Source organism: Rattus norvegicus, chromosome 12 (assembly GCF_021556685.1).
Source record: "Rattus norvegicus strain SHRSP/BbbUtx chromosome 12, alternate assembly SHRSP_T2T, whole genome shotgun sequence".
Taxonomy (NCBI): Eukaryota; Metazoa; Chordata; class Mammalia; order Rodentia; family Muridae; genus Rattus; species Rattus norvegicus.
The window spans coordinates 20,906,410-20,921,539 of NC_141545.1; the positions used below are offsets into that span (position 1 = coordinate 20,906,410).

At 45.9% G+C, this 15,130-nt stretch overlaps 1 long non-coding RNA gene across 1 annotated transcript; it reads right to left on the bottom strand.

The window, feature by feature from the left end:
• Nucleotides 1–1,101: 1,101 nt before the first annotated feature.
• Nucleotides 1,102–4,414, bottom strand: LOC108352425 (uncharacterized). Its single transcript, XR_015634680.1, has 2 exons — nt 4,187–4,414; nt 1,102–1,438 (listed from the first exon to the last, which is right to left on the bottom strand). It is a non-coding gene; the product is annotated as an uncharacterized LOC108352425 (long non-coding RNA).
• Between the last annotated feature and the right edge of the window lie 10,716 nt (nt 4,415–15,130).

Here is a 15,130-nt window from a genome sequence, read left to right on the forward strand (position 1 = left end):
AAGTTTGGCTGTCAGTACCCATATGGTGGCTTACAATCATCTCTTAACTCGAAAACTTTATTTTTATGCGTATGAGTGCTCTGCCTGTAAGTCTGTGCACCGTGTGTGCAGGCGGAGGCCGAAAGAGGGCATCGTATCACGCACAGGACTGGAATTACAGACACGTAGAACCTCCATGTGGATGCTGGAAATAGAACCCAGGCCCCTGTAGAAGAGTAGGCAGTGCTCTTAACAGTTGAACTATCTCTCCAGTCCCAGATCATTAATAAAAGCAAAACAAAAACGAGAAAAGAAATTTTTTTAAGGGACCAGTGAGTTGGCCCTGAAAACAAGACTTTGAATCCTAGCACTGGGGAGATTGAGGCAGAAAGATGAGTTCCTGTTAGCCTGTGCGATATAAAGACTAAACCAACAAAAACGGGGCCACGGGCTGGTGAGTAAGTTAGTAATGGGCTGGCTGAGTATTTATGCTCTACTCAAGAAATGAGTTACACAGTCCGCTCTTGCTCCTGACAATTGAGTTCCATTCTGGAAGCCTGTTCGTTTGTTTGCTTGTTTGTTTGTTTTAATTAGTATCTATTCTAGCGCTGGCAGGCCCAGACCTTTGAGAACCCAAAGCCCCAGTGCCTGTACTCATAATCCAAATCTTGAGAAAGGCTTATGGCTCCGGGTTCTAGAAGGCAGATACTCTAAGTGCTTCAGAAACAGACTTTCTTCTCTGGAGTTAGGTAGGTTGCCAGGAGCCCCACACAAACCATTTCCTTCCACCACGTACTTTTATGGTTCTCAAACCTTGAGTGTTGAGACCCATGGAGCTTGTTCCCCCATCCCCAACCCTCCAGTTTCTTTGTGTAGCCATGGCTGTCCTAGAACTCATTCTGTAGTCTGGCTGACCTCAGATCCCCTACCTCAACCCCAGTGCTGAATTAAAGGCATGTGCCACTGTCCCCTGTCAAGGATCAATCTCAAGCTTCAAGTAAGCCTCTGCTCAGAGTCACAGCTCTTGAAAATCGGTATTCACAGCCCTGCAAGCCTGTCCTGGCCCAAAAATAGTTCTGAGTGTAGCACAAACCAAACACATGGACTTAGCTCAAAACATAATTTTGCATTTTTTTTTTAAATTCAGTTGCTTGAACTCTGGACGACAGTTTCATGAAGCAATGCCAAAAGGTTGGACACACCTCAGAGCTTCGCAGCTCCTTGGAACTCTTCCAGTAACCCAACCATGGCTTTTGTCTTCAGTTCTTCCAAGCCTTGTCTCTAAGGTCTCCACGGTTTTTCCTCTATACCTCTGCTTCCTAAGAACTGCTCCTGCAGCTCTTCGCCTGAGAAGTTTCCACTGTCCTGTCCGAGCTCCACTCTGTCTTCTTGTATTACTGGCTGGGCCACTGAGGAAGGTGTTCCTGCTCTGTACTTGATGAAACGGCCTCACGGCCTCCTAGAGTGCAAAATGATATGACAGCGAGGAGAGAGGTTAAGACAAGCGGCTTGAAACAGTCCTAGCTGAATGAAACCAGAGTTGTGCTGGCAGCCTGCTACGCTCTGCTAAAATCTATTAAGGTCTATATAGAGAACTCGGAGGTAAAGAACACTTGGTGTTGAACTAGAATTCAGACCCCAGGGGTTGGGGATTTAGCTTAGTGGTAGAGCGCTTGCCTAGCAAGCGCAAGGCCCTGGGTTCGGTCCCCAGCTCCGAAAAAAAGAAAAGAAAAAAAAAAAATTCAGACCCCAGTGGCCACACAGAGACTAACAAACACCTGTAACTTCATCTCCACAGGATCCCTCCTCTGGCCTCTGAGACCACCCACAGATACCACAGCCACATAAATCAATATATTTTGTTTGGGTGTTTAGTTTTTTTTATCTTGTTCTGTTTTGCTTTTGTGTTGGTTTATTTGTTTTGGGGTTGGGTTGGTTTGGTTTTATAGCCCAGGCTGTCCTGGAGCTTTCTCTGTAAACCACGCTGGAACTCACAGAGATCCACCTTCCTCTGCCCCCCAAAGTGTTGGGATTGACGGCATGCACCGCCACCACCCAGCCTATAAATAAATACTTGTAAAACTACATTAAAATCACTGCTAGAGTTAGCAGTCAGCTTGGGGGAGGTATGAAGGCATGAAAGGCTGTTCATGTATGAGTTGATGTGGAGGCTCAGGTGGGATACTTGTACACATGCACCTGTGTGCACACGTATGTAGAGATCAGAGGACAACCTCAGGTGTTGTTCCTTGGCAACCTTCCCCTTTTTTTGTGTTTGAGACGGTCTCCCCTGGTGTGGAAATGTATAAGTCAGGCTAACTGTCTGTCAAGTGAACTTCTAGGGATTAACTCTCCATCGTCTCTGGCACCACAGGCTCACACCATGGTGTCCAGCTCTTTGAGTGAATTCCAGGAGACGTGTGCAAGGTCACTATTTTACCCACCGAGCCATACTCCAGCCCTTACTTGGTGTTGGTTTTTTGATTGGTTGGTTTTTATTGTTTTGAGACAGAGTCTCCTGTAGCCTAGGCTGGATTGGAATTTACAGTATAACTGAACATAACCTTAAGCTCTTGATCCTCCTGCCGCCACCTCTCCGGTGCTAGGATTGTAGGGAGGACCAGCTGACGGTAAGTTCTTTGGCCTTGTGTCCTAAGGGTTAAGGGCTCCTGCTCATTCTCCTGTGAATAAACAAAGACATTGGGATACGGGGCGATCTGACTTCCTAATTGGCAGTAGTTGGGCTCCCTTTTGCTGCTTGGCCCACTTAAACAAATAGATCGTCAGTCACAAAGAGCCAGACAGACTTAAACCAATACAGGTCATTTTGAACACACATGACCACAGCTGATCTCGATCTCAATCTCTCTCTCTCTCTCTCTCTGCCTGTCTGTATCTGTCTCTGTCTCTCTGTCTCTCTCTCTGTCTCTCTCTCTGTCTCTGCCTGTCTGTATCTGTCTCTCTGTCTCTCTCTGTCTCTGTTTCTCTCTGTCTCTGTCTCTCTGTCTCTGTCTCTCTCTCTCTCTCTCTCTCTCTCTCTCTCTCTCTCTCTCTCTCTCTCTCTCTCTCACATACACACCCCTTTCTGAAGACCCAGCGGCTGTAGCCAGAACTGTTTCAAGCATTCTGCATTAGATTTCTTTGCTATCACCAGCTTCAGGGAACTGGAAAGACCCTGCAACCATTTTCACCAAGGCCAGAGGAGGCACTCTTCCCCAGAGAATGTAACAAAGATTGCTGATACAGATACTAAAGAGGTAAGGCTGTGATTGGTGAAAACACAAGCCCTCATTTGCATAAGAACTTTGCTATGTATGGGAAATGCAGATAACTCCTCTCTAGTTATAGAGCAGGCTGTTAGGATCACTTGGGTAGTCAGCAAAGGCTCTGTGGATGCTTGGGATTGTGGCTTTAGTCCCAATAAAAGCCTTTCTCTTGAGTGGTGACTTAAAAGATGAAATGGGGCCTGCATGGTAGCTTCCTTCCTATGAACTTGTAACTTCCTTCATTGTAAAGAACTGTTTCTTTCCTCCTTTCTTGCACAATGAGCTGGTAACAGGAGTGGCAGAACAAGGGGCTGGAGGGATAGCTCAGTGGTTAAGAGTGGGCTCTAGGGGTTGGGGATTTAGCTCAGTGGTAGAGCGCTTGCCTAGCAAGCGCAAGACCCTGGGTTTGGTCCCCAGCTCCGAAAAAAAGAAAAGAAAAAAAAAAAAAAACAAGTGGGCTCTACTCTCCCAGAGGACCACCCTCTTCTGACTTCCCTGGCACAGGCACACACATGTGCACAGACATGCATGCAGGCTAAACCTTTGATAGGCATAAAATAAAATAAATATTAAATTTTTTTTTAAATTATGGGGGTTGGGGATTTAGTTCAGTGGTAGAGCGCTTGCCTAGCAAGCGCAAGGCCCTGGGTTCGGTCCCCAGCTCTGAAAAAAAGAAAAAAAAAGAAAGAAAGAAAGAAAGAAAAATATGTATGTCAGGTGGTTCTTTGTGAGTTTTCTGTCTCCCGTCTCTTTGGTAGAGTAGAATTCTAAGTCTAGAAAAAAGATTTCAGGAGTTGGGGATTTAGCTCAGTGGTGGGCAAGGCCCAGGGTTCAGTCCTCAGCTCAAAAAAAAAAAAAAAAGAAAAGAAAAAAAGATTTCATAAGACCACTGTTGTGAAGTACCTAAATAAAACACTTGTGTAATCCTACTGCCACGGTACCTCTGTTGTCCTCGGAGGCCTCGGAAGCAGCTTGGCCAACACCATCCTTCTGAGTCCTTTTCCTTGCTTTCTGTCCTCAGCGCTGCTTCTCTCCCTCTTCCCTGCCTGTGCTTCAGGTAAGCTCGATGTTTCAACCTAGTCCCGCTTTCTTCTTTTCCTTCGCAGGTTGCTTTGGAGTTTCCGGGGGTTTCTACTCCAACTATAAGTAACATTTTTGGGGAGCAGCTCCTGTAATAAATCAGACGTGGTATGAAGTTCCTACATTTTACCAATAAAATGGAAACTAGAATTAAACAAAAACAAAATGTGGATATGTGCACATGAATGCAGGTGCCCAGTAATCTAGAGGGGCAGATCCTGGGGGCTGGAGTCACGGGTGGTTGTGAGTCATCCAACATGGTTACGGAGAACCAAACCTCGACGACGTAAGTGGATACTCTCACCATGGACACAATCACGACTACACCCCTGACCTTCCTCGCTCATGTCATTTATGAAATCCTCAGGGTCGTTGAAGGAGGGCTCATCTGCTTCTCTGTTCTCTAGAGCCCGCGACTCCGCCTCAAACGCGCTCCCATCGGACCCGCCCTCCTCCTCCGCTCTAGCCAAGAGGTGCCCCCCCACCTCCCCACCCCGGCCTGATCTCCGGCGGCCTCCGCCTTCCCAGAAAGTAATATATGCTCTTAACCATTGCTCCCCTTTCAAGATTTTATTTTATTTTGTGTTGTATGTGTCTGGGTCTCTATGTGTGTATGTCACATGTGTGCAGATGCCCAAGGAGATGCCAGGAGAAAGCGTTGGATCTCCTGGTGCTGGGGTAACAAGTGGTTGTAAGTCATGTGACCTGGGTGCTGGGAACTGAATCCGATTCTCCGGAAGAGCAGCCAGTGCTCTCAACTGCTGAGCCATCTCTCCAGCCCCTCATTTATTTATATTCATTTTAGTTGTGTGTGTGTGTGTGTGTGTGTGTGTGTGTGTGTGTGTGTGTGTGTACATGTACACCCAGAAGTTGTCAGAGTCCATTTATTTATATTAAGTTCAGTTATATATGTGTAGGCACAACTCTGAGTCCAGGACTCCAGAGTGCATTAGATCCTCTGGAGCTGGGATTCAAGGCAGTTGTGAGCCATCCAATGTGCGTGTAGGAACCACACCTAGATCCTGCACAACAGCAGTATGCTCTCTTAGCTACTGAGCTAGCCTTAGCCCCAAGAAGAATTAAAAATATACATATATATATATATATATGTATTTTTTTTAATGTCGGAGTGCTCTGTCTTTGTGTACCCCTGCTGCCAGAAGAGGGCATCAGATCTCTTCATAGTCAGTGTTTTTAGCCGCTGTACCACCTCGACAGTCCTCAGGAGAAACAGTCCTAAAGGGAGACCCTTGTAGCTACCCTCTGAATATCAGTCTGTTGAAATAATGGATGGCAAAAGAAAAGCTGCCCATCAATTCCAATGTGGGAGAAGGGACAGGCTGCCGCCTGCTGCCAGACGGCAGAGGAACTCGTATTTTTTTTTTCTTTTCTTTTTTTCGGAGCTGGGGACCGAACCCAGGGCCTTGTGCTTCCTAGGTAAGCACTCTACCACTGAGCTAAATCCCCAACCCCTTGTACACAGTTCTAAGAGCTTATTGGACACCCTATAGCAGATTGGAGTTGAGATGATAACGTCTGTTTTACTTCTTGCTTCTCTAGGGAGACAGCATAGCCTTAGAGCAAGATGTAACTAAGCGTGTGTGTGGCACAGTCTTATGGCTTTTGAGACGACGTTTCTCTGTGTAATCCTGGCTGTCATAAACTCACCATGTAGACCCCCTGGAGCTGGAGCTAGAGCTGGCTCACAAAATGATTTAAATTCTTCTGAGTTCTGACTTATAGGGGAGATGTATGTCGGTAGAGCAGGTTGTCACATCATGTCCAGCAAATATTGGCACACCCTTGAGAGCCTCAGAAATTATACTTTATTCCCCAAATAGACAAGTGTGTGGCTTTTCCTGCGCTTTCCTATTTATAACAGAACCAAAGGGAAACTTAAGAGAGAACGTTCACCATAAAACCAGAATATTTCATTGGGCATGGTGGCCCATTCCTTTAACCCCAGCAGAAGGATGGCAGAGGCAGGAGGATCTCTGTGAATTCATGGCCAACCTGGTGTCCAGCAAGAGTTCCAGGCCAGCCAGGGCTGCACTTTGAGACCCTGTCTCAAAACAAACAAATGAGCAAAACTAAAAAGGGTCATCTAGCACCGTGTTCCCATGAGACAAGCAGAAAAGTGTCTTTGTCTCACTAAAAGACTAGGCGGCTCGTGAAACTGAAGAGAGAGAGGCTGGGGGTGTGACTCTGATGGTGAAATACTTTCCTAGCACTCAGAAAGCACAGGCTCCATTCCCAACACATCACACGTAGGGCATGATGGTGGACACCTATAATCCTAGCACTCAGAAAGTATAGGCAGCAGGATCAGAAGAAACTCAAGGCCATCCTTGGCTACAGAGGGAGTTTAAGGCCAGCCTAGGCTACACTGGACCCTATCTCAAAACAGCAACTATAAAACCATTCAGTTCCTGTATGTGCTCATTCTTTGAAGTGACGGACATCACGACACTCTGAGCATGTGAGCACTAGAGGGCGCCACATACTGATGCTCCTCCCACTTGCCTACTCCTGGGTGGTGCTGTTAGTCACTAAGGGCTAGGAAGATAGCACAAAGGGTAAAGTTTTTGCTGCTCAAACTTGAGGATCTGAGTTCAGACTGCCAGAGATCACATAAAAGTCAGGTGTAGGGTTGAACTCTGAGGCACACTTTAATATGACCCCTTAAATTCCTGCACTTGTGAGACAGAGATAGGCAGGTCTCTGGAAGTTTGAGGCCAGCCTGGTTTACATGGTGCGTTCTAAGAGCCAGGGAGAGAAACAACAAAAAGCCTGTTGTGGTGGCCCTCTTCTTTAGTCCTAGAACTTGGGTGGCAGAAGCAGGCAGATCTCTGAGTTCGAGGCCAGCCTGGTCTACAGACTTGAGTTTCAGGACAGACAGGGCCATACAGAGAAACCCTGTCTCGAACAAACAAACAAAAACAAAAAGTAAAAAAGGCTGCTGTTGTAGTGCACTGCACTCCAATGACTCCAATGAAGGGGGAGGGCAAGTAGGGCCCTCGCTGGTCAGCTGGATTAGTTAAAACAGGGAGCCCAGGCTCACTTGATGCTTTCTCAAAAAGTGAGGAGAAAGGCAATGAAGAAAGACACCTGATGTCAGCCTGTCAGCTTCTAGTTTCTACAGGCCAAACCACACACACAAACACACACACACACACACCAGGAATTCAAACACTGCTCAAGGCCAGTACTGGAGGAACTTTTCCAGATTCGCTCTGAGGGGTCTGATCTCAGCCAGCTAATGGGTAGTTCCAGGAAGGCAGTGTAGCCAGAAGCCAAAGAAGGGTCATATGACTGACAGACTTGGTACTCATAGCAGCCGGCACCAGAGGTGATAAAAGTTAGAAAATGACTCCAGGACTTAGCTCAGTAGGTAAAGATGCTTGCCAGGAAGCCCAATGGTTTGAGTTTAACTCCCAGGTCCCATTTGGTGGATTTTAAAAATGGACTCCTTTAATTTGTCCTTTGACTTCCACAAAGGCACTATGGCACATACATGCCCAAAAGCTTATGGAAAAAAAAGTTCAAAGAATTACTATTTGAAATATATAGGGGCTGGGGGTGTGTGTGTGTGTGTGTGTGTGTGTGTGTGTGTGTGCGCGCGCGCGCGCGCGCGCGCGTGTGTGACAGCGATTTGAGGGCACTGTCTGATGTTCTGTAAGACCCAGGTTCAATTCCCAGCCCCTACATGGCAGCTCACACCTGTCTGTGGCTCCAGTTTCAGGATATCTGGTGCCTTCACACAAACATGCATGTGGCTGAACACCAATGCACATGTAACAAAAATTAATCTGAAAAATTTTTAAGCTGGGGATTTAGCTCAGTGGTAGAGCGCTTACCTTGGGTTCGGTCCCCAGCTCCAGAAAAAAAAAAAAAAAAAAAAAAAAAAAAAACCAAAAATTTTTAAAAGAAAGAATTATGTGGACAAGTAGAGAGACAAGCTTCACCCAACATGTTAGTGTTTTTATTATTTGTGTGTGTGTGTGTGAGAGAGAGAGAGAGACAGACAGACAGACAGACAGACAGAGCAAGAGAGAGCGAATATGAGTGTTTTGCCTACATGTATGTATGTGCACCATTTAAGTGCTATACCCCTAGAAGCCAGAAGAGGGCACTAGCCTTATTGGAACTGGAGTTGCATAATTTGTTAGGAATTGTACCTGGGTCCTCTGTGAGAGCAGCCAGTGCTCTTAACCATTGAACTATCTCTTCAGCCCCTCTGTTATTAGCTTCTTTAAAGGCAAGAATAAACAATAAAAGAGGTCCTTATCATAAAGACCTATTGTTGACAGTATTGTAACCTAGTGTTGTAACAGTATTGTGATGAGAATAAACTGTTGCTCCAGGATCCTGGAAATGATAAGTCCCCTCTGGTCTGCCTCAGGTGGAGTTAGTAACTATAAGGGGCAGAGTTGCTGCCTGGGAAATGTAAAATTCTGGAGGTAGACCTCCAGAAAACAGTAACTTTTGCTTAAAAGTGGTTAAAATATGGTCATGGTTCAGTGGTAGAGCAATTGTCTGGAATCCCTCAGTGAGGGGCTGGGGTTGTTACTTAGTCTCAATAATGGATTAGCTACACTGGGTTGTCCTATAGTGTACTGCCTAAATTAAACTCATTAATGTGAAAAGGCCCAGTCCACTGTGGGTGGTACCATTCCCTAGTCAGCACCTGGTCATGAACTGTGGAGAAATCCAGTGAGGCACAAACAAGCAATCATTCATTTATTCTCCTGACTGGGGATGCCGTAAGAACAGCTGTTTAAATTTTTGGTTGCTTTGATTTTCCTGCTATACCTTGGGCTAGAACCTGGAACTGTGAGGTAACCAAACCCTCTCTTCCCTAAGTTGTGTGTGGTGGTTTGAATGAGATGTCCCTCAATAGGCTCAAATGTTTAAATACTTGGTCCCCAGTTAGAAGAATTATTTGGGAAGGTTTAGGAGGCGTGGTGGAGATGGGCTTTAAGGTTTCAAAAGCCTACACCAATCCCAGTTAGCTCTCTGCCTCATATTTGTGAATCAAGATGTAAGCTCAGCTTACATCTACTGCTCTATTGCCCTGTGCCCCAACCATGATGGACACAGACTCTAACCCTGTAAAACTGTAAGCCAAAAATAAACTTCCTTCTAGAAGTTGCCTTGGTCATGGTGTCTCATCCCAGCAATAGTTCAATAACTAAGGCAGTTGCTTTTAGTTGGGGTATTTTATTGGAAGAACAGAAATGAAACTAAAACAGATCAATTGTTTTGTTTTTGTTTGATTTGTTTGCCTTGTTTTTGAGACAGGGTTTCCTCTGTGTAGCCCCAGCTGAGGGGGATCTCTATGTAGCCGAAGCTAGCTTCAAAGTAGCCGAGGCTAGCTTCAAATTCAGAGATCCACTTGCCTTTGCCTCTGAAGCACTGGGATTAAAGGCCAGAACCACCACACCTGGCTTCCCATACCAATTTTTAAAAATTAATTTATTTTAATTTTCTCTTATGTGTTTGGGAGTCTTCGGTGCATCTTTGTCTGAGCCCGATGTGTGTGCAGTGCCCATAGAGGCCAGCAGAGGGTGTCGGGTCCCCTGGAACTGGAGTTCCAGACAGTCCTGAGGCATCGTGTAGGTGCAGGGAATCAAGCTCAGATCCTCTTGGAAGAGCAGCCAGTGCCCTTTGTTGCTAAGCCAGCCCCATATACCAATCAGTATTCATTGGCAGTCAGATCTGTCCCTGCGGCTGGTGTGGTAGAGGGAAAAACCTCTGTCCTCTCAGAGTTTACTCTTCAGGCTGTAGTCTCTGAAACAAACTGACAACTGGCAGGATTAAAAGTAGGTAGACAGGGCTGGGGATTTAGCTCAGCGGAAGAGCGCTTGCCTAGCGAGCACAAGGCCCTGGGTTCGGTCCCCAGCTCCGAAAAAAATAAAAAAATAAAAATAAAAGTAGGTAGACTTTCCGTGTGGCATCCGTGTGTGTGACCCAAGAAGGCAGAGGAAATTTCAGAAACAGCCAATGAGCTCCTGCAGCCCTTTCCAGCGCTAGGGGCCAATGCAGTCAGCCTGACTTTGGAGAAATGGGCCGTTAGAGACAGTGTGCCTGGCTGCGGGGCTGTCCCCTGGCTTCATTTCCAGTCAACTAGCTGATTTTCCTGGAGGTCATGGGGAGGCATAAAGATCCTATGTCTTTTGGCTGGTAATGAAAAGTCACAGAATATTTTTTTCTTGCATTTCCTGTTTTTCAGATATGGGTGGGGGCAGTAGCTCCCCGCCCCCACCTACGGAGGACTACTGAGGTCGAGCTTGAACCCTTGACCTGGCCGCAGAAAGTCAGAGAAAGGAGAGAGAGAAGGAATGGTCTCCAGCTAAGATTAGGCTTACGGAGGGAGATGGTTCAAGAAGGGAGCGTACACACCCAAGAAACGAATGCAAGCATTCCCAGAAAGAAAGCAGCTCCCTTGATTCTCTTTACCATGATTACATAGGGGTTTGTGGCTTTCTAAGTTACCTTCCTCCTAGGATGCCTGTGGTTTAGAAGGCTTAAAGGTTAAGTAAAGTTGGGAGGCTGGGGAGAAAGCTCAGGCGGTAGACTGGCTTGCCCCGTGTGCAGTAAGGGTCTGGGGTTCATCTCCAGAGCCCCCAGAAACTGTGTGGTGACACAGACCTGTAATTCCAGCACTCAGGAGATAGGAGCAGGAAAATTCAGGAGTTCAAGGTCATCCCTGGTGTTAGGGGTATTTGCTGCTTCTTTGGACTCAGGTGATTGGCAGAGTGATGCCAGCTGAGACAGACACACATGTTGAGGCAAGACCCAGCATGTCAGACGTGTTTTAATCCAATAGTCTTTATTAGCCTGCTGGTGACTACACTGGGTGTTCGGGACCCCTGTTTAAACCAGTGCCTTTCTCAGGATGAGCTTGTTTGTTTGTTTGTTTGTTTGTTTTTTCGGAGCTGAGGACCGAACCCAGGGCCTTGTGCTTGCTAGGCAAGCGCTCTACCACTGAGCTAAATCCCCAGCCCCTCAGGATGAGCTTGTAAGCACAAAAACCATGCTCTGGATTGACATACCTCAGTTAGCAGGAACAGTTAGCCAGACGCAGAATTACAGAAGGCCAAGAAACAAGGTTAGTGCATGAAAAAACTTTCCCAGAGCTATGCACTTTGACGCATGCCGGTTCTATGTGCTGAGAGATTTACAGCCTGAATGGTGCTTCTATCATGGAGCCAGTTGTGCTAAGGTCTGGGGCCTCCTAAGGCCTGGAGCCCTGTTACAATCCCAAGCTAGGGAGGGAGTTTGGGGGTGCCTTGGGGGTACATGAAACCCCGTGTTAAGAAAATAAAAGGGCTGGAGTGTGGCTTGAATTTTTTTTCAATCCTTATTTTTAATGAAGGTTCTTAAATGCTTTAGCCTCCCCGTTAGCCCATCAATCACCCACCAGAGGAAGCGGAAAAAGAAAGGACAGGATCGGGAGTGGAAGAAGTGGACCTGTTTAGAAAGGTTCTTGAGAGCAACTCCCGTCTGCTGTCTGGAAATCAGTTCCCAGGCTAACAGTGGCAGCTCGATCCACTCACGAACATTTCATGGGTACACTAGCAGTCCAGTTCGGTAGAGTCGGGTTAGCAAACACGAATCGGCATCAGGCCTCAGCCTCAGCTCCAGTCAGCAGGAGAGACCAAGGCCAGCAGGAACACCAGGAGGAGTCTCGGCTAGGCCTCTCTCAGCAAACAAAGGTCAGCGAACACGCAAGATCAACAATCATTGCATAGCTAGCTCTGTAAGCAAGCCTAGCTCAGGCCCTGTCACTGTCCATCTGAATCCTTTTTATTCTCCCTCTAAACGTCATGTATTCTCCACGGGTCTTGCCTCAGCACGGGTCTTGCCTCAACATGTGTGTCTGTCTCAGCTGGCATCACTCTGCCAATCACCTGAGTCCAAAGAAGCAGCAAGAAACTTCAGGACACCACCAGAAGTGTTTTGGCGAATTTCTCTATGGAGTCCCAACAAATGTAGCTCAACTGCGCAATGTAAGGCAGACCAACACATGTGCGTCGTTAGTGAAGAATCCTTCATCGCGTGTCCTCTCACGTGCTTGCTTTGGCAGAACATCCTTTCCCCCGTGTCTGTTTCAGCTACAGGTCCTTCAGGAGTCTGCCTTGGTCTTTCACCTGGGTCCACTTCAGGAAAACACACCTTCACGTGTTTGCCCAGCAAAACACCATCCAACCGACTTTCCAAATTCACTGGAGCAATGTCTTAATGGTTAAGAGTACTTGTCACTCTTACAAAGGACCCAGGTTCGATTTCCAGAACCTTTATGGTGTCTCACAACTGTCTGTAACTCCAGTTCTAGTAGATCTGACACATACATCCATGCAGGCAAAAACACTCATACACATAAAAATAAATAAATGTAAAGTAATTTTTAAATCAATTTATTTTATTTATTTGACTACACTGTAGCTGTCTTCTGAGACACCAGAAAAGGCTCTCCAGCCCATAAAATACTTTTTAGAAAGATTAATCAAAGTTTAAAATTTTAGGTAAAAGAGGGCTGGAGAGATGGCTCAGCGGTTAAGAGCACTGACTGCTCTCCTAGAGGTCCTGAGTTCAATTCCCAGCAACCACATGGTGGCTCACAACCATCTATAACAGATTCTGGTGTATCTGAAGACAGCTACAATGTACTCATATATACTAAATAAATAAAGTATTTTAAAAAAAATTTTAGGTAAAAGAAATGTATGAATGGGCTGGAAAGATGGCTCAGTGGTTAAGTATTTCATCCTGCAGCAATGCTCCTTGAGATTCCAGAAACACAGCTCCCTAGCTTTAGGAAGTTCCTGAAACTCATTAGACTACCTCTTCCCCAAACTCTGAGCTCCAAGCTCCATAAGCAGAGAGCTGATTGGGAGACAAGCCCTCCAACTTACCAGCTGCCTACAGGTTCCCCAGGTAGCTCCAGGTCCATAAATGCATTAACAAACATACATTAGGGGTTGGGGATCTTCCAGAGATCCTGAGTTCAATTCCCAGCAACCACATGGTGGCTCACAACCATCTGTAATGGGATCAGATGCCTTCTTCTGGTGTGTCTGAAGACAGCTACAGAACTCATATATATAAAATAAATAAATCTTTTTTAAAAAAGAGAAGAAAGGGGGTTGGGGATTTAGCTCAGTGGTAGAGTGCTTGCCTAGGAAGCTCAAGGCCCTGGGTTCTATCCCCAGCCCCGAAAAAAAGAACCAAAAAAAAAAAAGAGAAGAAAGGAATGTATGTACTAGTTTATTTCTCTCCTGAGTATTTGGGTAGAGTGCGGATGTTAGTGTGCCTGGATATGGGTGTGTCTGCAAATGGAGCCACAGGTTGGCCCAAGGGGTTTCTTTTCTTTTTTAATTGGTTTAACAGCTTGTTTGTTAATGTATGTTTGGTTTTTTTTGTTTTGTTTTTTTGGTTCTTTTTTTCGGAGCTGGGGACTGAACCCAGGGCCTTGCGCTTCCTAGGCAAGCGCTCTACCACTGAGCTAAATCCCCAACCCCTAATGTATGTTTGTTAATGCATTTATGGACCTGGAGCTACCTGGGGAACCTGTAGGCAGCTGGTAAGTTGGAGGGCTTGTCTCCCAATCAGCTCTCTGGTTATGGAGCTTGAAGCTCAGAGTTTGGGGAAGAGGTAGTCTAATGAGTTTCAGGAACTTCCTAAAGCTAGGGAGCTGTGTTTCTGGAATCTCAAGGAGCATTGCTGCAGGATGAAATACATGTTCCATTCTCCCATTGACACCGAGTCTTGTTTGGTTTTTGAGATAGGGTTTTTCTGTGTATCTGTATCCTTGCTGTCTTGGAATTAACTCTCTCTCTCTCTCTCTCTCTCTCTCTCTCTCAGTCACAGAGATCTGTCTCTGCCTCCTGTTAAAGAGGTGCACCACATTGGTGTTTTGCCTGAATGTATCTGTGTGAGGGTGTCAGATGCCCAAGAACTGATAAACTGACATGTGGTTGTTGGGAATTGAACTTGGATCCTCTAGGAAGAGCAACCAGTGCTCTTAACCCCTGAGCCACCTCTCCAGGTCAGAACACTTAAGTCTTAAGGAGCTGTTTCTCCACAGTGGTGCCTGTGACCTTTCAGTGTTTTGGTGCTTCCTGGCTCTCAGCAGAATCCTAAACTGAATTTCAGGGTAAGGGACTCCTTTCTCTTCCCATGTCTCACATTTTTTACTGTCTTTTACCTCCCTTGTTCTGTATTAAAGGTATGCTCTTGGTGGAGGAGAAACTGGGAGGGATAAACTATTATAAAAGATTTACCAATAAACTTGCTTAGGAAATAAAAAGTTACCCAAAAGTGGAATTTGGCTAAGGGGTGGGTCTGACAAACATTCCAAAGGCTTACAGTGACCTATTAGACTCTCTGTCACTGATCAAAATCTGCATAATTCATCCAGGCAGGCAGCGTGACCTCAGTTAACAATAACAGCAGTTGACAGTAACTGGGATAATAGCTTTACTACGTAAATCTCTCATTTGTCCAGAATTGGCCAACTTCACAGTTTCTGTCTTGGTGAAACATGTTTTACTGCTCAACAAGTGTGACTTGGCATTGGGACCTAAAAGAAATTCACAGGTGACAGTTTATGTGGAATGTCCTAGCTCAAAATTTATACGAACTGCAAAAAAAAAAAAAAAAAAAAAAAAAAAATTCTGTGCAGGGCTGGCTTCTCTTTGGGTATTAACCAGAACCGGATGTGTGTTACTATGAAAGGGTTTCCCAGGGGCTGGAGAGATGGCTTACTGGTTAAGAGCACTGACTGCTCTTCCATCGGTCCT